We start from the raw sequence: 26,560 nt of genomic DNA on the forward strand, positions 1-26,560 counted from the left end.
TGAATGCTAAAGTAGGAGAAACTTTTAGAGAGGGTGTGGTAGGTAAGTTTGGGGTGCCAGGTGTAAATGATAATGGGAGCCCTTTGATTGAACTTTGTATAGAAAGGGGTTTAGTTATAGGTAATACATATTTTAAGAAAAAGAGGATAAATAAGTATACACGATATGATGTAGGGCGAAATGACAGTAGTTTGTTGGATTATGTATTGGTAGATAAAAGACTGTTGAGTAGACTTCAGGATGTACATGTTTATAGAGGGGCCACAGATATATCAGATCACTTTTTAGTTGTAGCTACACTGAGAGTAAAAGGTAGATGGGATACAAGGAGAATAGAAGCATCAGGGAAGAGAGAGGTGAAGGTTTATAAACTAAAAGAGGAGGCAGTTAGGGTAAGATATAAACAGCTATTGGAGGATAGATGGGCTAATGAGAGCATAGGCAATGGGGTCGAAGAGGTATGGGGTAGGTTTAAAAATGTAGTGTTAGAGTGTTCAGCAGAAGTTTGTGGTTACAGGAAAGTGGGTGCAGGAGGGAAGAGGAGCGATTGGTGGAATGATGATGTAAAGAGAGTAGTAAGGGAGAAAAAGTTAGCATATGAGAAGTTTTTACAAAGTAGAAGTGATGCAAGGAGGGAAGAGTATATGGAGAAAAAGAGAGAAGTTAAGAGAGTGGTGAAGCAATGTAAAAAGAGAGCAAATGAGAGAGTGGGTGAGATGTTATCAACAAATTTTGTTGAAAATAAGAAAAAGTTTTGGAGTGAGATTAACAAGTTAAGAAAGCCTAGAGAACAAATGGATTTGTCAGTTAAAAATAGGAGAGGAGAGTTATTAAATGGAGAGTTAGAGGTATTGGGAAGATGGAAGGAATATTTTGAGGAATTGTTAAATGTTGATGAAGATAGGGAAGCTGTGATTTCGTGTATAGGGCAAGGAGGAATAACATCTTGTAGGAGTGAGGAAGAGCCAGTTGTGAGTGTGGGGGAAGTTCGTGAGGCAGTAGGTAAAATGAAAGGGGGTAAGGCAGCCGGGATTGATGGGATAAAGATAGAAATGTTAAAAGCAGGTGGGGATATAGTTTTGGAGTGGTTGGTGCAATTATTTAATAAATGTATGGAAGAGGGTAAGGTACCTAGGGATTGGCAGAGAGCATGCATAGTTCCTTTGTATAAAGGCAAAGGGGATAAAAGAGAGTGCAAAAATTATAGGGGGATAAGTCTGTTGAGTGTACCTGGTAAAGTGTATGGTAGAGTTATAATTGAAAGAATTAAGAGTAAGACGGAGAATAGGATAGCAGATGAACAAGGAGGCTTTAGGAAAGGTAGGGGGTGTGTGGACCAGGTGTTTACAGTGAAACATATAAGTGAACAGTATTTAGATAAGGCTAAAGAGGTCTTTGTGGCATTTATGGATTTGGAAAAGGCGTATGACAGGGTGGATAGGGGGGCAATGTGGCAGATGTTGCAAGTGTATGGTGTAGGAGGTAGGTTACTGAAAGCAGTGAAGAGTTTTTACGAGGATAGTGAGGCTCAAGTTAGAGTATGTAGGAAAGAGGGAAATTTTTTCCCAGTAAAAGTAGGCCTTAGACAAGGATGTGTGATGTCACCGTGGTTGTTTAATATATTTATAGATGGGGTTGTAAGAGAAGTAAATGCGAGGGTCTTGGCAAGAGGCGTGGAGTTAAAAGATAAAGAATCACACACAAAGTGGGAGTTGTCACAGCTGCTCTTTGCCGATGACACTGTGCTCTTGGGAGATTCTGAAGAGAAGTTGCAGAGATTGGTGGATGAATTTGGTAGGGTGTGCAAAAGAAGAAAATTAAAGGTGAATACAGGAAAGAGTAAGGTTATGAGGATAACAAAAAGATTAGGTGATGAAAGATTGAATATCAGATTGGAGGGAGAGAGTATGGAGGAGGTGAACGTATTCAGATATTTGGGAGTGGACGTGTCAGCGGATGGGTCTATGAAAGATGAGGTGAATCATAGAATTGATGAGGGAAAAAGAGTGAGTGGTGCACTTAGGAGTCTGTGGAGACAAAGAACTTTGTCCTTGGAGGCAAAGAGGGGAATGTATGAGAGTATAGTTTTACCAACGCTCTTATATGGGTGTGAAGCGTGGGTGATGAATGTTGCAGCGAGGAGAAGGCTGGAGGCAGTGGAGATGTCATGTCTGAGGGCAATGTGTGGTGTGAATATAATGCAGAGAATTCGTAGTTTGGAAGTTAGGAGGAGGTGCGGGATTACCAAAACTGTTGTCCAGAGGGCTGAGGAAGGGTTGTTGAGGTGGTTCGGACATGTAGAGAGAATGGAGCGAAACAGAATGACTTCAAGAGTGTATCAGTCTGTAGTGGAAGGAAGGCGGGGTAGGGGTCGGCCTAGGAAGGGTTGGAGGGAGGGGGTAAAGGAGGTTTTGTGTGCGAGGGGCTTGGACTTCCAGCAGGCATGCGTGAGCGTGTTTGATAGGAGTGAATGGAGACAAATGGTTTTTAATACTTGACGTGCTGTTGGAGTGTGAGCAAAGTAACATTTATGAAGGGATTCAGGGAAACCGGCAGGCCGGACTTGAGTCCTGGAGATGGGAAGTACAGTGCCTGCACTCTGAAGGAGGGGTGTTAATGTTGCAGTTTAAAAACTGTAGTGTAAAGCACCCTTCTGGCAAGACAGTGATGGAGTGAATGATGGTGAAAGTTTTTCTTTTTCGGGCCACCCTGCCTTGGTGGGAATCGGCCGGTGTGATAATAAAAAAAAAAAAAAATATATATATATATATATATATATATATATATATATATATATATGTGTGTGTGTGTGTGTGTGTGTGTGTGTGTGTGTGTGTGTGTGTGTGTGTGTGTGTGTGTGTGGTGCGGAATAGGTAAAACTAGTCAATTAATAAGAACTCATTTAAAATTAAGTCCTTTCTAAAAAATTTTCTTATACTTTAAAAGACATATTTTTTCATTTATGTTAATGTAAAAATTAATAATTTTGTACCAAAATCACCTTAGGAAACTTACCTGACCTTACTATAACAAACGCAATTTAATTTAGCCTAATCCAACTAAATAAATTTTAGATAAGTTTACAATAATTTAATAATAAACAAACACAATTAAATATATCTGTTTTCGTTAGGTTCAGAATGATTTTGTGAAATTATGGCATACAGAAATTTTATCTTGCTTTATTCGGCAAGAAGAGTGTTGCTACTTAAGCCAAAACCGCAAGTGTTACCTATTCGACACGATATAATATATATATATATATATATATATATATATATATATATATATATATATATATATATATATATATATAATTATTGACTTCTCTCTGCTTAGTAATCTCTCTGCAATTTTTTTTCAGCAAAATTTTCTAATATACACATTTTCTCATATACACATCTCTAATATACACATTGTCTAATATACACATTCGCGCTTTGCACTCCCTCAACACTCGTTTAATTTCTTTTTTTTTCTTTTCATATATTTTCCTTGAGCATATCCTTATCATTTATTTGGGAAATACCTTTCATATGCTATTTTGTCTTTCCAGTCTTTCACTTTAGCTCGTCATTCTACCAAACACTTCATTCACAAGCGTTTGCTATGTGTTCTAGAACTATATACCTAATTCTACCCTTCTCAATACCATGTGTCTGTCTGTATCTGTCTGTCTCTCTCTCTCTCTTTCTTTTCTCCCTTCAGCTTTGTTTCTAAGCGAAACAAAGCTGAGTAAAAAGGGGAGTTTCAGTAGGGAGAAATAAATGGGATTAAGTCAGGAGTATCTGAGAGAGTTAGAGCTAAGGAAGGTGTAGCAATAATGATGAAGGATCAGTTATGGAGAGACAAGAGGGAATATAAATGTTTAAATTCAAGGATTATGTGGATTCAAATAAGGGTTGGATGCAAAAAGTGGGTTATAATAAGTGTGTGTGCACCTGGAGAAGGAAAGATATAAACAACTATTGGAAGATGGGTTAGTGAGAATATAAGCAATGAGGTGTGTTCAGCATTAGTTTGTGGTTACAAGAAAGTGGATGTGAGAGGGAAGAAGAGCGATTAGTGGAATGATAATGTAAAGAGTAATAAGAGAGAGAAAATTAGCATATGAGAGGTTTTACAAAGTAGAAGTCTGAAGCGGCTACGGTGAAAAGCTCTGTTCCACAAGGCACAGTACTCTCTCCCATCCTGTTCCTCATCCTCATATCTGACAGAGATGTAAGTCACAGTACTGTGTCGTTCTTTGCAGATTACACCCGAATTTGCGTGACAGTGACCTCCACTGAAGACACCGCAAGACTCCAGGTGGACATCAACCAAATCTGCAAATGGGCTGCAGAAACAGTATTAAGTTCAAGATGAGAAATTTCAATTACCCCGATATAAAAAACGTGAGGAAATTAAAACTATATGGGAGTATAAAACAAATTCCAACCACACAATAGAGCGAAAAACTAATATAAAAGACCTGGGAGCGATAATTTCAGAGGATCTCACCTTCAAAGACCATAATATTGTATCAATTGCAGCTGCTAGAAAAATGACAGGATGGATAATGAGAACCTTCAAAACTAGGGAGGCCAAACCCATGATGACACTCTTCAGGTCACTTGTTCTATCTAGGCTGGAATATTGCTGCACACTAACAGCACCTTTCAAGGCAGGTGAAATTGCTGACCCAGAAAATGTAGAGAGAACCTTCACGGCGCGCATAACGGAGATAAAACACCTCAATTACTGGGAGCGCTTGAGGTTCCTGAACCTGTACTCCCTGGAACGCAGGCGGGAGAGATACCTTATTATATATACTTGGAAAATCCTAGTGGGACTAGTACCGAACTTGCGCACGAAAATCACTCACTACGAAAGCAAAAGACTTGGCAGACGATGCAATATCCCCCCAATGAAAAGCAGGGGTGTCACTAGCACGTTACGAGACAATACAATAAGTGTCAGGGGCCCGAGACTGTTCAACTGCCTCCCAGCATACATAAGGGGGATTACCAATAGACCCCTGGCAGTCTTCAAGCTGGCACTGGACAAGCACCTAAAGTCAGTTCCTGACCAGCCGGGCTGTGGCTCGTACGTTGGATTGCGTGCGGCCAACAGTAACCGCCTGGTTGATCAGGCCCTGATCCACCAAGAGGCCTGGTACAGACCAAACCGCGGGGGCGTTGACCCCCGAAACCCTCTCCAGGTATACTCCAGGATATAAGGAGAAGTATATGGAGAGAAAAAGAGAGAAATGTTTGGTGGAATAACGAGCTAAAAAGGAACACATGAAAGAAGAAAAACAGCACATGAAAGAGATTTTCAAAAATAAAAAAGATTAAGCTAAAGGAAAAATATATGAAAACCGAGAAACGAAGCGAGTGGTGAGGGGATGTAAAGCGAGAACAAATGAACGTGTCTATTACAAAACTTTACTGAATATATATATATATATATATATATATATATATATATATATATATATATATATATATATATATATATATATATATATATATATATATATATGCAAAACAACCACTCTGAAAGAATAGAGAAATTCCAAGCGCTTTCGTGACTACTCACATTATCAAGGAACTATGATAATGTGAGTAGTCACAAAAGCGCTTGGAATTTCTCTATTCTTTCAGAGTGGTTGTTATGCATATTCTGAAATCACCTGTTTACTGTGATCTTATTGCATATATATATATATATATATATATATATATATATATATATATATATATATATATATATGTCGTGCCGAATATGTATAACTGGTCAATTAGCAAGAACTCATTTAAAATTAAGGCCTTTCTAAAATTTTCTCTTATACGTTTAAAGATATATTTTTTTCATTAATGTTGATATAAAAATTTATAATTTTGCTCCAAAAGGAACTTAGAAAACTTACCTAACCTTATTATGACAAGAACAATTTATTTTAGCCTAACCCAACTAAATATATTTTAGATTTGTTTACAACAATTTAATACTAAACAAACAGTGAAATATATTTTTTTCGTTAGGTTCAGAATGATTTTGGCGACATTATGGCATACACAAATTTTCACTTGTCCTATATGGCAAGATGAGCGTTGCTATTTAAACCAAGATCGCAAGTTCTGCCTATTCGGCACGACATATATATATATATATATATATATATATATATATATATATATATATATATATATATATATATATATATATATATATATATATATGTAGTAGGTTGGTAGACAGCAACCACCCAGGGAGGTACTACCGTCCTGCCAAGTGAGTGTGAAACAAAAGCCTGTAATTGTTTTACATGATGGTAGGATTGTTGGTGTCCTTTTGTCTGTCTCATAAACATGCAAGATTACAGGTACATCTTGCTACTTCTACTTACACTTAGGTCACACTTATACACACATGTAGAAGCATATATGCACACACACCCCTCTGGGTTTTCTGCTATTTTCTTTCTAGTTCTTGTTCTTGTTTATTTCCTCTTATCTCCATGGAGAAGTGGAACAGAATTCTTCCTCCGTAAGCTATGCGTGTTGTAAGAGGCGACTAAAATGCCGGGAGCAAGGGGCTAGTAACCCCTTCTCCTGTATATATTACTAAATGTAAAAGGAGAAACTTTCGTTTTTCCTTTTGGGCCACCCCGTCTCGGTGGGATACGGCCGGTGTGTTGAAAGTGTATATATATATATATATATATATATATATATATATATATATATATATATATATATATATATATATATATATATATATATATACACACACACAGACGATACCAAAATAAGCAGGAAAATCGTCTTAGTTAATGAGAAGGAAAAACTGCAAGCAGATATTAGCAAGGTCTTCTAGGAAAGTGAGACGATGTTTATTGGTGACAAACTCAAGTTACTTAGACACACAAACATTGAAAATAATAATACAGGATGATTTACTATTGAGAGATAACGAACAAATGCAGGAAAGGATATACAGAAGATAGGAGGGGGAGATAATGAGAATCAAATCATCAAATCATTTGTTCTCTCACGTCATGAATAATTAGTTTGTTGACAGCTGTTTTCAAAACAGGAGAGAAATGAGAAGTGGAAAATGTAGAGAGACTGTTTTTACCTGCACAGAGCCAAGAAATTTCAACTGGGAACATCTGAAAAAAACTTGAAATGTGACTCACGATATCGTAATGACACGATTGCAAACAAATCATACCACGGACGGGGATAGAACCCGCGATCAGAGAGTCATAAAACCCCAATTCGTTTGCAATCGTGTCACTACGATTTCGTGAGTCATGTTGACGGCTTTGGGGGACTTGAGCTAGAGCTAGTCACGGCCATGCTGTAAAAACTTGCATTTGTGGTCATAGTGGTGCCTATGCTAACCTTCCTATGGACGAATCTTGTAGCCAACTGGCCCTAGTGGCTAGCGCGTCGGTCTGGAGTTTTATGACTCTCCGACCGCGAGTTCTACCCCTACCCGTGGTATGGTTTACTTGAAATGTACTCTTTGGAGCAGACAAGAGATACCTTATAACATATACATGGAAGTCGCTGCACTGGAAGGCCTGGTCCCAAATCTATAACTGTCCACAAGTTACTGGAGTAGGAAAATGAAGTGTAAAATACTGCATAAAATAAAGTAGGAAAAAGCTGGAGAGCCACGGGCACAATAAGAGAGCACTGTGTCAACATCCGTAGTCCAAGACTGGCATCTGTTACCAGCAGAAACAATACTGCCAGAACAAGTGTGAAAGATTTAAATGTGAAAGTGAATCGGTAACTGCCAGGTGTCAGATTAATCAGGCTGTGAAGGCTATACTGTCCAGCAAGCCGCTAACAGCAATAGCCTGGGTGAACAGGTCTTACATAGGACTACGACGGAGCAAAAATACATGAAAACGTTCAGAGATAAGTGACGGGTATAAACAAACCACAGAACGGGTGGGGATTGAACCCATGGCGAGTTAGTCCAGAAAGTACTCGCCTGGAGTTTAAAGACTCATCGGTTGAACCCCCACCCGTTCCGTGGTTTATTTACAATCTTGTTATTACGATTTCGTGAGTCGTTACGGGTATGTATCACCCACCACCACCACCCTTCAGCACCACCACAACCACTATCACTCACCACAACAACCACTGCTACCACTCACCACAACAACCACCACTCACCACCACAACCACCGCTACCTCTCACACTACAACCACTGCTACCACTCGCCACAACAACCACTGCTACCACTCGCCACCACATCAACCGACCGTGGAGAAGATTCATCATAGTGGAGCCGGACATGGCATATTTATCATGACAATCACACACACTGGTGACATCTCTCACACACTAAATCATAACGATAATAGACCACCAGGAAGATTTTTACAGCAGCCTGAGACAGCCGAGACTTACCACTCCTCACACCCTCGGTGATTCATCTGCTGTTTACAGTGGTGGTAAACTGGCAGCTGAGACATTCATCATGCAAGTCTAAAGACCCAGAATACAAGGAAAAGACCCAGAATACAAGGAAAAGACCCACAATACAAGAAAAAGACCCACAATACAAGGAAAAGACCCACAATACAAGGAAAAGACCCACAATACAAGGAAAAGACCCACAATACAAGGAAAAGACCCACAATACAAGGAAAAGACCCACAATACAAGGAAAAGACCCACAATACAAGGAAAAGACCCACAATACAAGGAAAAGACCCACAATACAAGGAAAAGACCCACAATACAAGGAAAAGACCCACAATACAAGGAAAAGACCCACAATACAAGGAAAACACCCACAATACAAGGAAAAGACGCACAATACAAGAATAAGTTTTATCATGTATTTGAAGAAATAAGAATTATTAATTATAATTATTATAATGCACAGGTCTAAAGACCTAGTTCGTAGATCTGAAGACCACATGGGTCTAAAGATACACACGAGTGTAAAGACCCACCATTCGGTTTTTGGGGTTCATAGTTTTAAAGACTCGCCACAAGAGATAAAGGACTTATGAGACAGTTCTGAAGATACATCTTTACGGGACCTCTCTTAAAATTCATGCTTGACGCATGTAGGTGTAGGCAGGTACTTGTAGGTAGGTAGGCAGGTAGGTGTAGGCAGGTACTTGTAGGTAGGTAGGCAGGTAGGTGTAGGCAGGTGTAGGCGGGTGCTTTACATGTGGGTGGGTAGGCAAGTAGGTGTGAGGCGGGTGCCCAGGTGGGTGGGGTGGGCAGGTGGGTGTGGAGCCAGCCCTGTGGGTGGGTGGGCAGGTGGGTGTGAGCAGGGTGCTTGTGGGTGGGTGGGCAGGTGGGTGTGGGCGGGTGCTTGTAGGTGGGTGGGCAGGTGGGTGTGGGCGGGTGCTTGCTGGGTGGGTGGGCAGGGTGGGTGTAGGCGGGTGCTTGCCCTGGTGGGTGGGCAGGTAGGTGTAGCAGGGTGCTTGTGGGTGGGTGGCGGGTGGGGTGTAGGCAAGGTACTTGTAGGTAGGTGGGCAGGTGGGGGTGTAGGCGGGTGCTTGTAGGTGGGTGTGCGGGTGGGTGTAGGCAGATTGCCTTGTAGGTGGGTGGGTATGGGTGGGTGGGTGAGGGCGGGTGCTTGTGGTGGGTGAGCGGGTTAGGGTAGGTGTAGGCAGGTACTTGTAGGTAGGTAGGCAGGTAGGTGTAGGCAGGTACTTGTAGGTAGGTAGGCAGGTAGGTGTAGGCAGGTACTTGTAGGTAGGTAGGCAGGTAGGTGTAGGCAGGTAGGTGTAGGTAGGTAGGCGTAGGCAGGTAGGTGTAGGTAGGTAGCTGTAGGCAGGTAGGTGTAGGTAGGTAAGTGGAGGCAGGTAGGTGTAGGCAGGTAGGTGTAGGTAGGTAGGTGGAGGCAGGTAGGTGTAGGTAGGTAGGTGGAGGCAGGTAGGTGTAGGCAGGTAGGTGTAGGTAGGTGGAGGCAGGTAGGTGTAAGTAGGTAGGTGTAGATAGGTAGGTATAGGTAGGTAGGTGTAGGTAGGCAGGTAGGTGTAGGTAGGTGTAGGAAGGTAAGTGTAGGTAGGTAGGTACATGTAGGAAGGTAAGTGTAGGCAAGTTGGTGTAGGTGGGTAGGTAGGTACATGTAGAAAGGTAGGTGTAGGTAGGTACATGTAGAAAGGTAGGTGTAGGTAGGTACATGTAGGTAGGTACGTGTAGGCAGGTAGGTAGGCGTAGGTGGTTAGCTCTAGGTAAGCAGGTAGGTGTATGTGTAGGTAGGTAAGTGTAGGTAGGTGTAGGAAGGCAGGTAGGCGTAGGAAGGCAGGTAGGTGTAGGAAGGCAGGTAGGTGTAGGAAGGCAGGTAGGTGTAGGAAGGCAGGTAGGTGTAGGAAGGCAGGTAGGTGTAGGAAGTAGGTAGGTGCACGAAGTAGGTAGGTGTAGGAAGTAGGTAGGTGTAGGAAGGCAGGTAGGTGTAAGAAGTGGGTAGATGTAGGAAGTAGGTAGGTGTAGGAAGTAGGTAGGTGTAGGAAGGCAAGTAGGTGTAAGAAGTAGGTAGGTGTAGGAAGGCAAGTAGGTGTAGGAAGTAGGTAGGTGTAGGAAGTAGGAAGGTGTAGGAAGTAGGTAGGTGCAGGAAGCAGGTAGGTGCAGGAAGCAGGTAGGTGCAGGAAGCAGGTAGGTGTAGGAAGGCAGGTAGGCGTAGGAAGGCAGGTAGGCGTAGGAAGGCAGGTAGGTGTAGGAAGGCAGGTAGGTGTAGGAAGGCAGGTAGGCGTAGGAAGGCAGGTAGCCGTAGGAAGGCAGGTAGGAAGTAGGTAGGTAGGTGTTATGACTTCGATGTCATAACTTAAAATGTTCCTGGCTCCTAAAGACTGCTCACACTGCTGTCTATTAGCAGTTACAAAATTACACTGAGAAACACACAAACCTTGGGCCAGCATGTACTCGTATATTAAACAATATTAATTATTACGAAGAACAAAAACTTACCTATATAAAAATACATCTATATTAATAGTAACTTATATACAACTTATAACTATTACATAAAAATACACCACACTAAGCTAAAATAAATGAGTAGGAAGGCACCATGACATACACTCTGGTGGCCTGGTGGTTAACGCTCTGGCTTCACACGGTGAGGGCCTGGGTTCGATTCCCAGCCAGAGTAGAAACATTAGACGTATTTCTTTCCACCTGTTGTCTATGTTCCCCATCAGTAAAATGGGTACCTGGGTGTTAGTCGACTGGTGTGGGTCGCATCCTGGGACACTGACCTAAGGAGGCCTGGTCACAGACCGGGCCGCGGGGGCGTTGACCCCCGGAACTCTCTCCAGGTAAACACAACCCCGTCTTCACTTCTGCCTGGTGGACTAATTACCAGCAGGCAAAACAGCATACAGTACTCTCGTGTAAACAGGCCTCTGCATACTAGGGCCTTACAAATAAACATGAGAACATTTAAACACAAACACCTATATTATACACTAAAAAAAAGTACCAAAATTACCTACTCAAACTACCAAACATAATGACTTCAACCCCGACACCACCGTCTCGTACCGAACTAAACCCACCTCTCATCTGCTGCTGTCCTGGCCACTGCCTGACTGACAGGAATAAAACGCGTTCGTTTACAGGAAATAAACACGTCCTCTTTCAGTATACTCCCGGAACTATGTTATATAAAATATTTTTTTCTGCATGTCACTATGTAACAGAAGGTAGTAGGTAGGTAGGTAGCTGTACGTAGTTAGTAAGTAGGTAGTAGGTAGACAGGTAGGTGTAGGAAGGCAACTGTAGGCAGATAGAAGGTAAATGCACGTAGGTAAGTGTAAGGTAGGTAGGTGTATCTAGGTGTAGGTATCTAGGTATAGGTATCTAGGTGTAGGTAGGTGGTAGGTAGGTAGGTAGTACGAAGGTGTAGGTAGGTAGTACGAAGGTAGGTGTAGGTAGGCAGGTACATTTAGGTTGGCAAGTAGATGTAGGTTGGCAGGTAGGTGTAGGTAGGTAGTAGGTAGGCAGCTGTAGGCAGACAGTAGGCAAGTGTAGGTAGTTGGTGGGTAGGTGTAGGTAGGTACGTAGGGTGTGTGTGTGTGTGTGTGTGTGTGTGTGTGTGTGTGTGTGTGTGTGTGTGTGTGTGTGTGTGTGTGTACTCACCTAATTGTGGTTGTAGGGGTCGAGACTCAGCTCCTGGCCCAGCCTCTTCACTGAGTGCTACTAGGTCCTCTCTCCCTGCTCCGTGTGTGTGTGTGTGTCTTCGTCCTTACCTATATGTGCTCCCTACAATTTGGTTGCAGGTGTCTTACTGCTGGCTTCGAGAGTTACATCATAACCTCATCTTAAAGCTGTGTATGGATCCTGCCTCTACTATTCCAATGTCCAGGTCGATCCACTTCCTAAGGCTGAAGAAATGCTTTCTGTTCTTCATATGTGCTTTCAACTTCCAGCTGTGCCCTTGTGCTCCTTTTCCCGCCTCTCGAACACTTTGTCCCTCTCCACCCTATCAGTTTCCCTTAGAATTTTATAGGTTTTTATCATATCACCCCTAATCATTCTTTCCTCTAATGTCATCAGGTTTAGCTCCCTTTTATCTCTCTTCATAGCTCCGGGACTAATTTCGTTGCAAATCTCTGCACTTTCTCCAATTTCTTGACAAGCATGATCAGGTATGGGTTCCATACTGGTGGAACATATTCCAACAGGGGCCTGACGTATACAGTGTTGCGAATGACTCCTTCCTGTTTAAAAGTTAGTCTTAGATTTCCCAGACGCCCATTTCCTGCAGTAGTTATTCGGTTGATGTGCGCCTCGGGAGATATGATCGTTAAAGTACTTACCCTAAGGTCCTTCTCCTTGAAAGAGCCTTGCAGCCTTCGTAACTTTATACTTGCTGGGGTTAAATTCTAGTAACCACTTGTCAGAGCCGACCTGCACCCTGTCCAGGTTCATTGGTAACACAAGAAATCGTAATGGCACGATTGTAAACAAACCACGGTACGGGCGGGGATTGAACCCGAATCCCCGACCGTACCGTGGTTTGTTTATTTGTAATCTTCCTGGTTTTTAGCTGCATGTATTCTCAATTTCGCATCATCTACGAATATGGATCTCTCTGACTATCCCTTCCGTCACATCATTCACATACAAAAAATTACACCAGTCTTAATACTGATCCTTGTGGAACCCCACTGATCACGTGTATCATTTCCGATAATTCTTCGTGGACAGTCACTCGCTGTTTCCTTCTCATTTGGGCAGTCTTGATCCACTGTACTTCTGTACACTGTTACTTCTGCCTGATCCTCTAGCTTTCGCACTAATCACCTGTGAGGAACTGTGTCAAAAGCCTTCTTACAGTTCAATAATATGCAAACTACCAATCCCTCTCTCTCTCTTGCATTATTTACGTTACCTTGTTGTAGAACTCTAGCACGTTTGTGAGACAGGATTTACTTTCTCCAAAGGTGTGTTGACTGTCGTTTGAAACTAACCTTTTCCATCACTGTTCTGATAATCTTCCCCATAACCTTGCATACTATGCCTGTTACAGATACTGGTCTACAGTTTACCGCCACTTGTTCGTCTTTCTTAAATATTGGGTGCAACTTTGCAGTCTTCCATTATTACAAAAAAAAATATTTTTTAAAGATGGTAGTTTACTCATTTTGTAATAAAGAGTTCGGGATACATAAATACACACATTAAAATCAATTAATCTTTAATATAATATAAAAATAAATCTTTGGTCTAGGAGGTATTTAAAATATATATACATGTTACGATAATAAATTATTAGCATCTTAAAATAAATATATATATGCTAAAATAATAAATTACAGTCAACTCCGTGTCTCACGACACGCTAATGACGCTCAGTGTCCCACACGACTCTTATCCGTGGTGTGTTGTGACGCTCCTCAACTGTGTCACTTGACACCCTTTCTTCCGTGTAATGACGCTCCTGCTCAACCGTGTCCACTAGACACCCTTTTCTCTGTGTCACACGACACTCCTACTCTCCGTGTCACACGACACCCTTTTCTCTGCGTCATACACAATATCTCTATTGTGTCACTCTTGACACCCTTGTCTCTGCGTCGCACACTATCACCCACAGCGTCTTTCTTATCAGAGACCAGTCACATGACACTATTCAATGTACATTACAACCAGGCCATCTTCAGTGTCACACGACACCCTTTTCTTCTCAGTGTTCCACTACGGTCCTGTAGCATATCTCAGTGTTCCACTCCATACTTGCTTAAGTGTCACACTACGGTCCTAGCCCAGTTCAGTGTAACACTCCAACCTTTTCTTCATGTAATGTCCCACTAAAACAGCATCAGTTGACTCCGGCCCACAGTTGACCAGCGTAGGCGGTGAGTCCGCAGACATCACCGGTAGTCTTGTAAATACTCTCTAAGGTCGGTAGCAGTACACCGTAAGATGGTCTGGTGAGTACTATCTACCGCCTTCAAGACCAGTTGACACACCGCAAGGTGGTCCGGTGCAGCACACACTATGCTGCAAGCTCACTGAATGCGGCCGTCAGATAACTGAGGCCAACAGACTCAGTGAGCTGCGGTGAGCGCTTCTTCTAAAATCAGTAGAAGCCAGTAGAATACTCTACTGCCAGTAGATGTGTACCATTAGGTGTTCAGGTACCTACTGCTTCTAAGGCCAGCAGATGTGTACCATTAGGTGTTCAGGTACCTACTGCTTAGATGCGTACCATTAGGTGTTCAGGTACTTAATGCTTAGCTGCGTACCGTGAGGTGTTCAGGTACATAATGGTTCTAAGGCCGGCTCAGCAGTCCCCACAATGGGTTTGATGACGTACCCAGTGGTACTGCCGGCCGGCAGGTTAACTATTTAACCGCTAGTTTGGAAGGGGGTCGTAACATCCATACCTCTTGCAATCACCCTGTGCTGACTGACTTATTGAAAATTATCACTAGTAGCTGTCACAATACTTCTGTTCCCTCTCTCAGGACCCACTGAGAAAGATTATCTCATTCTTCGAGGTATCTAGCTCACACAATAGTGTCTTCACCTCTTCTCCTGTTGTATGTATTGTGTCCAGTACTCGTTGGTGCACTACATCTTATGTTCTCTGGCAACCTTCCAGTTGCCACTGAGAGTATATCTAAGTTTCTTTCTGAGCTCCTCATAGACTTCCTGGTCATTCCTTGTGAGCTCTCCTCTTTCCTTCTTTAGCTTAATAACCTGGAGTGTGTGTGTGTGTACAAAAATATATTCACCTATTTGTGGTTGCAGAGGTTGAGTCTTAGCTCTTGGCAATGCCCCTCAACTTGCTGCTTTCCAGATTCACTCCCTACTAACCTTGTGGGCCTTATCATACCTGCTCTTAAGACTATGCATCGAGCCTTCCTCCACTATTTCTTCGTCGAGGTCATTTAGCTTTGTAATCACCCTGAGACCGAAGAAATATTTCCTGACATCACTGACTCATCTCTGTATTTTGATTATCATCATATCTCTCATGAGACTTACGTCATATGTTCCTTGGTTCAATTCCATTAGCCTCTGCAAGTAGCCTACACCGCCTAGCTCTGGGAATAGTTTCGTGGTACATCTCTACACTTAAGTTTCTTAACATAATTTTTCAAGTGTGGGTTCCATTCTGGTGCTGAATATTTCAAAATAAGATAGACATATATTGTATAAAAGACCTGAAATGTCTCTTTGTAAATATTCCTGAAGGCCGCTTTTAGATTTGCCAGACGAGCATTTGCAGGAGAGGTTAAGCGATTGATGCCTCTCTTGGTATATTCAGTGATCAGTATATTCTTGATCTTTCTCTCTGAGTGAGGTCCGCAGCCTCTGTCCATCTGTCCCCTTTTACTGGGGTTGAATTCAAGCAACCTATTATCTAACTAACCTTTAAGTTTGTTCAGATCTATTCATGGCCTTTAATTGTTCTCACCTGTTTGAATTCTTCGCATCATCAGCAATATAGATAAATATTCAGGGGACCGACAAGTTGATAAATTAGACACAAGTGCAACACTTGGGAATTTTTATTTTGGAAACGTTTCACCAACCAGTGGCTTCCTTAGTCCAATACAGAGAAGAATGGTTGATGATTAGTAGTAGTTTGAGGTAATCAGTCCCTCAGCCTGGAGTCGATGTGATCAATCAGTCTTGATAAGAGCACAGCGTATGCGCGGAGAATGGTCTTATATATAACAGACAGGTGAGGTGAAGCAGTCGTAGGCGGTGTCACCTTGGACAAACCCAAAAATGCCGTATTCTTAGACAAGACTGTTGGACTGATTACATGGACTCTAGGCAGAGGGACTGATTACCTCAAACTTCTAATCTTCAACTATTCTTCTCTGTACTGAACTGAGAAAGCCACTAGCTGGCGAAAGGTTTCCAAGATAAAGATACCCAAGTGTTGCATATGTGTCTAATTTATCAACCTGTCGGTTCCCTGAATATTTATCTACAGGTATATAATTCACATAAACTTGCAGCAGCATTGATCCTCCTGGAACGATCCCCGCTTCTTTCTCTTCCACATTCTGACATCTCGGAAAATCACTTTTTGTGTTTCCTTCGCCTAAGATACTCTTTGATCAGCCGGATTACGTTCCCTGTTATTCCTCTCAGCACCTCAAGTTTTTGCCCAGTCTCTTGTGGACAACAATATCAAATAACTTTTTATAGTCTAAAATCCACCCACACCTCTCTCGTCCCCTCTCATCCTTGTTACTTACAGAACTGCAACAGGTTGGTAAGAAAAGATTTACCTTCTGGTAACCCATGATGTGCTGATGGCTATTGTTTATGTAGGTGCGTCTTCCCAAGGCTCTACAATTCTCTTGATTATCTTCCCATTACCTAGCAGTGTAATTGGTTTATAGTTCAATGCTTCCCGTCTCCTTTTTTTAATATACGGATTACATTTCTCCCTAGTTCTTTCTATTAAACTCATCAAGTTCAATATCTTTAGTTCATTCCATCAGCTATTGGACTAATGTTACTGCATGCTTTTTGACCTTTTCAAGTTTACGCACATGCTTGGTCTGGTGGGGGTTCCATGTTGGTGCTGCATATTCCATGATGGGTCTGACGTATATCATGTAGAGCATTCTGAAAGGTTATTTACTCGGGTTTCTAATGGCAGTGTAGAGATTAGTTAACCGTACATATGGTACAGATGTTATGTGATTTATATTCACCTCTGATGATGTGTTGGGTGTGATGTCCACCTCAAGATCTTTCTCCCTGAACTGAATTACGCGTCTGGTCATCTCCCCCTATCCCAAATTTTCATGACTTTGCTCTTATTTGGGTTGAACTCCAGTAACCACTAGCTTGAAAACTCTATGTTTATCCAAGTCTTCAGGTATCTTCTCACTCTATTCTCTTCCAGCTGTGTTATCATTAGTTTACACCAGTAAACAATGATACATATTCAGTTCTCTCTGTCAAGCAATTTACATATTGTAAATTAAAAACAGTAGAGGTCTTAGAACTGATCCTTTGGGAGCCCCACTTGTTTCGCATTCAAAATCTGAAAAATCTGCCCTTAGCATCACCCTTTTGTCTTGTTTATGTATTCGTGAAGATGAAATTAAGACATGAGCAACATCTGGCTATCTTTATTGTAGACGTTTCGCCATCCAGTGGCTTTAACAATACAAATTCCAGGACATAACTTGAAGACAGTAGAACTATGTACAGAAGATGAGGTAATGAGTCCCTCAGCCTAGCAGTAGGTGCGAAGAGCACCGTAGTCGTGGAGATTCTGAAGCAGAAGCAAGGCGCCTAACGCTTATATAGTAACGTCAGGTGGAAATGGGACGGCGCCTTGCTTCTGCTTCAGAAAATCCACGACTACGGTGCTCTTCGCACCTTCTGCTAGGTTGAGGGACTCATTACCTCATCTTCTGTACATAGTTCTCCTGTCTTCAAGTTATGTCCTGGAATTTGTATTGATAAAGCCACTGGATGGCGAAACGTCTACAATAAAGATACCCAGATGTTGCACATGTGTCTTAATTTCATCTTGTCGGTATTGTATACCATTCTTGCACAACTTATGTATTCGTCGACAAACTTTTGAAATTAACCTTGTATCCCTTCTTGGTACTCTAATTTTTGAACTACCGTCTCTGGTGAGGTAGTGTCTGATGCGTTCTCACAACTCAGGACAATACAGTCGACTCATCCTTGCATTTCTTCCATTATTTCCATTATTCTGTATAGAACCTTAGGTTAGTGAGGCAAGCATTACCCTATTTAAATCCATGCTGTCTTTTGCAACAAAGTTCCACCACTCTAGGTGTTACCTTTTCCATTGTTTTGGGGCTGTATTCAAGTCAGTGATAATGATCTAATTCCGTGACTCTTGTCTGTTTCTCTGTTTGTATATTGGGACCTCGATTGCAGTTTTCCAGCTGTCCACTAGTTCTCTCATCTCCACTGACTTTCTAAGAATATTGTTATAGGTTCCCACAGTTCTTCGTCTCATTCTTTCAATATCCATGAAGACATGATGTCAGGCTCCCATGGCTTACCACGTGTTCTACTCTTTTAGTCGTTTCATTACTTCCTCCTCGCTTCTGTGAATTCTGCCTAGTATGAGTCAGTAGGCTTGCTGTAGTGTTCCTCCTTTCTTATGTTCAATAAATCATGGGTTGTCCATCACCCATACTTTTTGGTATCATCTCTGTCCTCTTAGTGACTTCCTCCTCGAATCTTCTGCTGAGTTCCTCACAAACTTTTAAATCGTCTTCTGTGAGTATACCTGCCACTCTCTCCGGCCTTACTGCTTGGTCTTTTACAGTCTTCTTCCTTATGTGGCTGTGTAGTAGTTACGGCTCTAATCTGGCCTTTGCTGCTACATCTCTGTCTGTGACGAAATTTGCTTGCAGCAGATAAATGAACTGTAGATATAAATCCAGATGTATTCCTGTATATCCTCTTGGGGCCTAGTTCCTAAGCCTTTTGTGTATCCATCTGTTCTTGGCCTACCGTCGACAATATGGATATGGGTGCACAGTAAACTAGCCACTTGGGCGACAAAATCTACTCTAAATCTAACATCAGTGACGTTCTGTTTCCCTCCTCATCGTTGCATAGTCATTACTAGGTGTTCAGCTTGCTTCCCTGTTCTCTATCGCCCCTTGGGTTCTGTGGTGTTCCTATGTGCTTTCGTTTCTTCCCTAGGTGTCAACAGATCTTACTTCACCCACCATCTCCTAAGTGCCAGCATTGTTGTTGGTTCCAGGCACTTTCTGACGAGGTCCTCCATCTTGTAGATTGTCTGATTATTCATTTGTTTTTCTCGCTGGATTTCACTCTGTTATTTGATTTATTTTTACCGCCTCTTCACTCCACTTAAGTGTTCAAGACTGAGGAGCTTATGTTCACTAGTTCCATGTAGTAGCTAGTTCTATGGCACATTTTATCTCCTCGGGGTGAGACATTAGGTCATTTGAGAGACATTTGGGTTCCTCAGATTAGGTATCTGACCATCACCCAGGGTGCGACTCACAACAGTCGACTAACACCCAGGTACCTTTTTACTGTAGGTGAACAGAGGCAATGGCTGTAAGGAGACTTGTCCATGTGTCTCGTCCTGCCCAGTATTAAATGTCACCTGTTAGATCACCTGAGGTGATATAACACAGCCACTCTCGTGGCTTCTTTGATATGTTGGGTCATGAAATTTTCCATTACTGTCTCCATCAATTTTGTTCTCCATGTTTATGGTCCTCCATGTGGTTCCTAATTTTCTCAGTCTGTGATTGCTCTCTTGCTACGTTTCTTCTAGAATGTGTTATGTTCCCGTTGTTGTCATCATGACTTAGACTCATATGCAACATCTGGGTATCTTTATTACGTAGACGTTTCGCCCACCAGTGACTTTATTAATATAATACTGAAGACTGAAGAGGTAAAGATGAGGTAATCAGTCCCTCAGCCTAGGTGATCAGTACCACAGTCTAGGTGAATCTGAAGCACTTCAGTACTATACTGATAAAACCACTGGATGCTGAAACGTTTTCAGATGTTGCACATGTGTCTAATTCATCATCTCAGTACTTGGGTTTCCCAGTCGTTATTTCTCCTACACAGTCACTGAAATAATCAAAGTTCATGTTTTTCATCATTACTCAAGGAATAAGGCATTGGTTATCATTCATGAAAATTTTGTCTCTGTGATAACTATAATATCGGGATGCTCCTCAGGTACTCGTCCTTTGTGATTCCATCTGCTCTTGTATACCTCACTCTGATCCTTCCACCATCCACTATGATGGTGCTTCCGGTATTGGCACTGGCTTCTGGAGGAGTTTAAGTGGGAGAGAGGGTATCTGAGCAAATAGCATGGGAGGTGGGAGGGAGAGGAAGTGTTATCATTAAGGCTGGTCTGGAGAGGGAGAGGAAGAGATGACAGGATGGGAGTGGGAGTAAGAGAGAAGACAAGGAGAGACCCGGAACATTAGTGTTAAGAATGGAGAGGACAGGATAGATAGAGATATGAGAGGATTAATAGTAATGGAAAAGGGTGGAAGAATGGAAGGAGACTGGGATAGACGGGTGAGAGAAAGGAAGAGAGGATAGAAGAGTGTAACTAAGGGAGAAATGAGGCGAGTTGGAGTATAATATAAATACATTGTCTGTTGTTCTAGGTTGCTTTTTGTTAGTATAAGCAGTTGAAGGTAAAGGAGGTGAGAGAGAGAGAGAGAGAGAGAGAGAGAGAGAGAGAGAGAGAGGGAGAGAGAGAGAGCGAGGGAGAGGGAGAGAGGGGGAGAGAGAGGGAGAGAGGGGGAGAGAGAGGGAGAGAGAGAGAGAGAGAGAGAGAGAGAGAGAGAGAGAGAGGGAGGTGTAGGGATGGGAGAGAAAGTTGCAAAGGGAAGAGATGGGCAACAGGATGGTGGTTATACAACTAAGTTATTTAGCTACTATATCTTTTAAGTTATAATAACGATTGATTTCTACTGTATCTTATAGTTAGGCTTAAATAAGTCACTAGGTCTAACTTATTTGGGTTATCCTGGGTAATTTACACACAAGTTACTATGTATGATGACTGTATTTTAATGTACGTTAATACTGCTACTGGTTACTGGTTCCCAGTTGATGATGTTCTGGTTGTACAGGTGTATCCTGCACCACCACTGTCACTGTGACCTAGTACTGTATCCTGCACCACTGTCACTGTGACCTAGTACTGTATCCTGCACCACCACTGTCACTGTGACCTAGTACTGTATCCTGCACCACCACTGTCACTGTGACCTAGTACTGTATCCTGCACCACCACTGTCACTGTGACCTAGTACTGTATCCTGCACCACCACTGTCACTGTGACCTAGTACTGTATCCTGCACCACCACTGTCACTGTGACCTAGTACTGTATCCTGCACCACCACTGTCACTGTGACCTAGTACTGTATCCTGCACCACCACTGTCACTGTGACCTAGTACTGTATCCTGCACCACCACTGTCACTGTGACCTAGTACTGTATCCTGCACCACCACTGTCACTGTGACCTAGTACTGTATCCTGCACCACCACTGTCACTGTGACCTAGTACTGCATCCTGCACCACCACTGTCACTGTGACCTAGTACTGTATCCTGCACCACCACTGTCACTGTGACCTAGTACTGTATCCTGCACCACCGTCACTGACCTTGTACTGTATCCTGCATCACCACTGTCACTGTGACCTAGTACTGCATCCTGCACCACCACTGTCACTGTGACCTAGTACTGTATCCTGCACCACCACTGTCACTGTGACCTAGTACTGTATCCTGCACCACCGTCACTGACCTTGTACTGTATCCTGCACCACCACTGTCACTGTGACCTAGTACTGTATCCTGCACCACCACTGTCACTGTGACCTAGTACTGTATCCTGTATCCTGCACCACCACTGTCACTGTGACCTAGTACTGTATCCTGCACCACCACTGTCACTGTGACCTAGTACTGTATCCTGCACCACCACTGTCACTGTGACCTAGTACTGTATCCTGCACCACCACTGTCACTGTGACCTAGTACTGTATCCTGCACCACCGTCACTGACCTTGTACTGTATCCTGCACCACCACTGTCACTGTGACCTAGTACTGTATCCTGCACCACCACTGTCACTGTGACCTAGTACTGCATCCTGCACCACCACTGTCACTGTGACCTAGTCCTGTATCCTGCACCACCACTGTCACTGTGACCTAGTACTGTATCCTGCACCACCACTGTCACTGTGACCTAGTCCTGTATCCTGCACCACCACTGTCACTGTGACCTAGTCCTGTATCCTGCACCACCACTGTCACTGTGACCTAGTACTGTATCCTGCACCACCACTGTCACTGTGACCTAGTACTGTATCCTGCACCACCACTGTCACTGTGACCTAGTACTGCATCCTGCACCACCACTGTCACTGTGACCTAGTACTGTATCCTGCACCACCACTGTCACTGTGACCTAGTACTGTATCCTGCACCACCAGTGTCACTGTGACCTAGTACTGCATCCTGCACCACCACTGTCACTGTGACCTAGTACTGTATCCTGCACCACCACTGTCACTGTGACCTAGTACTTCATCCTGCACCACCACTGTCACTGTGACCTAGTACTGTATCCTGCACCACCACTGTCACTGACCTAGTACTGTATCCTGCACCACCACTGTCACTGTGACCTAGTCCTGTATCCTGCACCACCACTGTCACTGTGACCTAGTACTGCATCCTGCACCACTGTCACTGTGACCTAGTACTGCATCCTGCACCACCACTGTCACTGTGACCTAGTACTGTATCCTGCACCACCACTGTCACTGTGACCTAGTACTGTATCCTGCACCACCACTGTCACTGTGACCTAGTACTGTATCCTGCACCACCACTGTCACTGTGACCTAGTACTGTATCCTGCACCACCACTGTCACTGTGACCTAGTACTGTATCCTGCACCACCACTGTCACTGTGACCTAGTACTGCATCCTGCACCACCACTGTCACTGTGACCTAGTACTGTATCCTGCACCACCACTGTCACTGTGACCTAGTACTGTATCCTGCACCACCACTGTCACTGTGACCTAGTACTGTATCCTGCACCACCACTGTCACTGTGACCTAGTACTGTATCCTGCATCACCACTGTCACTGTGACCTAGTACTATATCCTGCACCACCACTGTCACTGTGACCTAGTACTGTATCCTGCACCACCACTGTCACTGTGACCTAGTACTGTATCCTGCACCACCACTCACTGTGACTTAGTACTGTATCCTACACCACCACTGTCACTGTGACCTAGTACTGTATCCTGCACCACCACTGTCACTGTGACCTAGTCCTGTATCCTGCACCACTGTCACTGACCTAGTACTGTATCCTGCACCACCACTGTCACTGTGACCTAATCCTGTATCCTGCACCACCACTGTCACTGACCTAGTCCTGTATCCTGCACCACCACTGTCACTGTGACCTAGTCCTGTATCCTGCACCACCACTCACTGTGACCTAATCCTGTATCCTGCACCACCACTGTCACTGACCTAGTCCTGTATCCTGCACCACCACTGTCACTGTGACCTAGTACTGTATCCTACACTGCCACTCCTGTTACTGTGACCAACTAGTACTGTATCCTGCACCACCACTGTTACTGTGACCTAGTCCTGTATCCTGCACTGCCACTCCTGTTACTGTGACCAACTAGTCCTGTATCCTGCACCACCGTCACTGTGCCCTAGTCCTGTATCCTGCACTTCCACTCCTGTTACTGTGACCATCTAGTACTGTATCCTGCACTGCCACTCCTGTTACTGTGACCAACTAGTGATGTATCCTGCACTTCCACTCCTGTTACTGTGCCCATCTAGTATTGTATCCTGCACTTCCACTCCTGTTACTGTGACCATCTAGTACTGTATCCTGCACTTCCACTCCTGTTACTGTGACCATCTAGTACTGTATCCTGCACTTCCACTCCTGTTACTGTGACCATCTAGTACTGTATCCTGCACTTCCACTCCTGTTACTGTGACCATCTAGTACTGTATCCTGCACTGCCACTCGTGTTACTGTGACCATGTAGTACTGTATCCTGCACTTCCACTCCTGTTACTGTGACCATCTAGTACTGTATCCTGCACTTCCACTGTCACTGACCTAGTCCTGTATCCTACACTGCCACTCCTGTTACTGTGACCAACTAGTACTGTATCCTACACTGCCACTCCTGTTACTGTGACCATCTAGTACTGTATCCTACACTTCCACTCCTGTTACTGTGACCATCTAGTACTGTATCCTGCACTTCCACTCCTGTTACTGTGACCATCTAGTACTGTATCCTGTACCACTACTCCTGAACCTATAGTTCCTCCTCTCCATCCTTCGCTTCTTGCCTCCTCTACCTTTCAGCTGTGAGGTTAGGTGAGGTTTGTCAGGAAACAAGTGTTTCCTGACGTGGGTGTTAGTCATATGACCCACCAATGGAGCTTTCGGTCATCTGATCGAAGCCTTCCGCTGGCTTACCAGTGCACCATTTTAAAAATTATGATTATAATGTTAGAGGACTTAACTTGTTGGACAGACACACTTGTACTTTACCTCACAGACCTACAACAAGCATTGTTGTTGTTCTGTTGTTGTGGCTGTCGTTGTTGTAGTTCTTGTTCTCGATCTTCTTGTAGTTCCTGTTCTGGCTCTTTTTCTTACTGAAGTTCTCTTTGTTCTTGTTCCAATTCTTGTTCTTTTTGTTCTTGCTCTAGTTCTTGTTCTCGCTGTTGTTCTCGTTCTGTTGTTCTTGTTTTGTTCTCGTTCTGTTGTTCTCGTTATTGTTTTCGCTCTGTTATTGTTCGCGGCTCTGCTATTATTCTCGCTGTTATTGTTCTCGTTATTGTTCTCGCTGTTATTGTTCTCGTTCTGTTGTTCTCGTTATTGTTCTCGTTCTGTTGTTCTCGTTATTGTTTTCGCTCTGTTATTGTTCGCGGCTCTGCTATTATTCTCGCTCTGTTATTGTTCTCGCTGTTATTGTTCTCGTTCTGTTGTTCTAATTCTTGTTCTCGCTCTGTTGTTATTGTTCTAGTTCTTGTTTCTATCAGCAGTCCACTCTGTGTATGTTTCTCTGCTGCATTAGACTGACACCTCAGATTTGTTGATTCCTACACTGTGTGATGGTCCTCAGGAATGTTGCAGTCTCAACACAGTGGGTGACACCTTACAAGGGTGCTGAGGTACACCTTGCAACTGCACCTACGTCTGTGCAACAGAAGGCTGTTAACCTCACACGCTAACAAGTCTCAAAACATTGATCAAAAACACTGGGCGTCGCTCCCTGTCAAATGCTTACGTATTTCCAAGATTACACTTCACTCGGTGTTCCTAATTCACTGTGATATACTCTAACCACTCCTCACCCGCTCTGTTTCCTTAATAAATTAGACAGGTGTCCTATTTATCAACTTGTCGGTTCTCGGAACCATTTGTTTACTGTTTAGTTAGGATGTGATTCATATTTCATACGTAGTTTCCTAGAGGTTAGGTAAGGTTCGTCAGGAAACAGGACAAGTGTTTCCTGCCTGATGCGGGTCTTAGTGCCGCCGCTGGAGCTTTTGATCATCTGACCGAGGCCTTCCACTGGCTTACCACTCCACCCCTTGAAAAGCTCCGTAGTCTTGAAGACTACAACACTCTTCACCAACTCCAAGACTGAGGGACTGATTACCTCATGTTTTGTAAATAGTTCTACAGTCTTCACATTATGTCCTTGTATTGTACTGATAAAGCCATTGAATGGTGAAAAGTCTACAAATATACCCAGATGTTGCAGACACGTCTAATTCTTTATCTCTTCGGTACTATATACCACTCGTGTACACAGTAATTTATGCTGTGTTCACATGTTCAGAGTCACCAGGTTCTGTGTAATAGTGTTCAATAAATCAGTTATGACTCTTAGATTATTAGATAAAAGGTCACAAGTGTAAGTAATGTGACATTTTATTGTGGCAACGTTTCGCTCTCCAGGAACTATCAGTTACGGTAATTCTGCCAACATTATTACAACGCTCTTCTCCCTACCATATTCCCAAATATCAAGGAATTTCATGTCTGATGATTAGTCCTAAGTGATTACCTGTTGCAGGGGTCGAGTCTTAGCTCCTGGCCCGGCGACTTGTCGCTTTTCACATTCACTCTTCCATATCTTCGTGTGCCTGTCATGTATACTCTTAAAACTGCGCATGTAGCCTGTATCTAATACTACTCTGTCCAGTTCCCCAACCACCCTACTGCTGAATAAATACTTCCTGAAATGCCTAAGACTCATCTGTATCCTTAACTTCAAACTGTGCCCTCGTGTACCTGCTTCCCGCCTCTCAGACTATCCCTTGTACACTGTTATTTCCCCCCTGATTGTTTTGTATGTTATTATCGTATTTCCCTTGGTTCTTCTCTCCTCTAGAACCGTCAAGAACAATTTCTTTAGCCTCTCCACGTAGCTTATTTCCCTTAGCTCTGGAGCTAACTTCCTTGCAAACCTCTGCATCTCAATTTTTAATATACTT

Source organism: Cherax quadricarinatus, chromosome 91, assembly GCF_038502225.1.
Source record: "Cherax quadricarinatus isolate ZL_2023a chromosome 91, ASM3850222v1, whole genome shotgun sequence".
NCBI classification, from domain to species: domain Eukaryota; kingdom Metazoa; phylum Arthropoda; class Malacostraca; order Decapoda; family Parastacidae; genus Cherax; species Cherax quadricarinatus.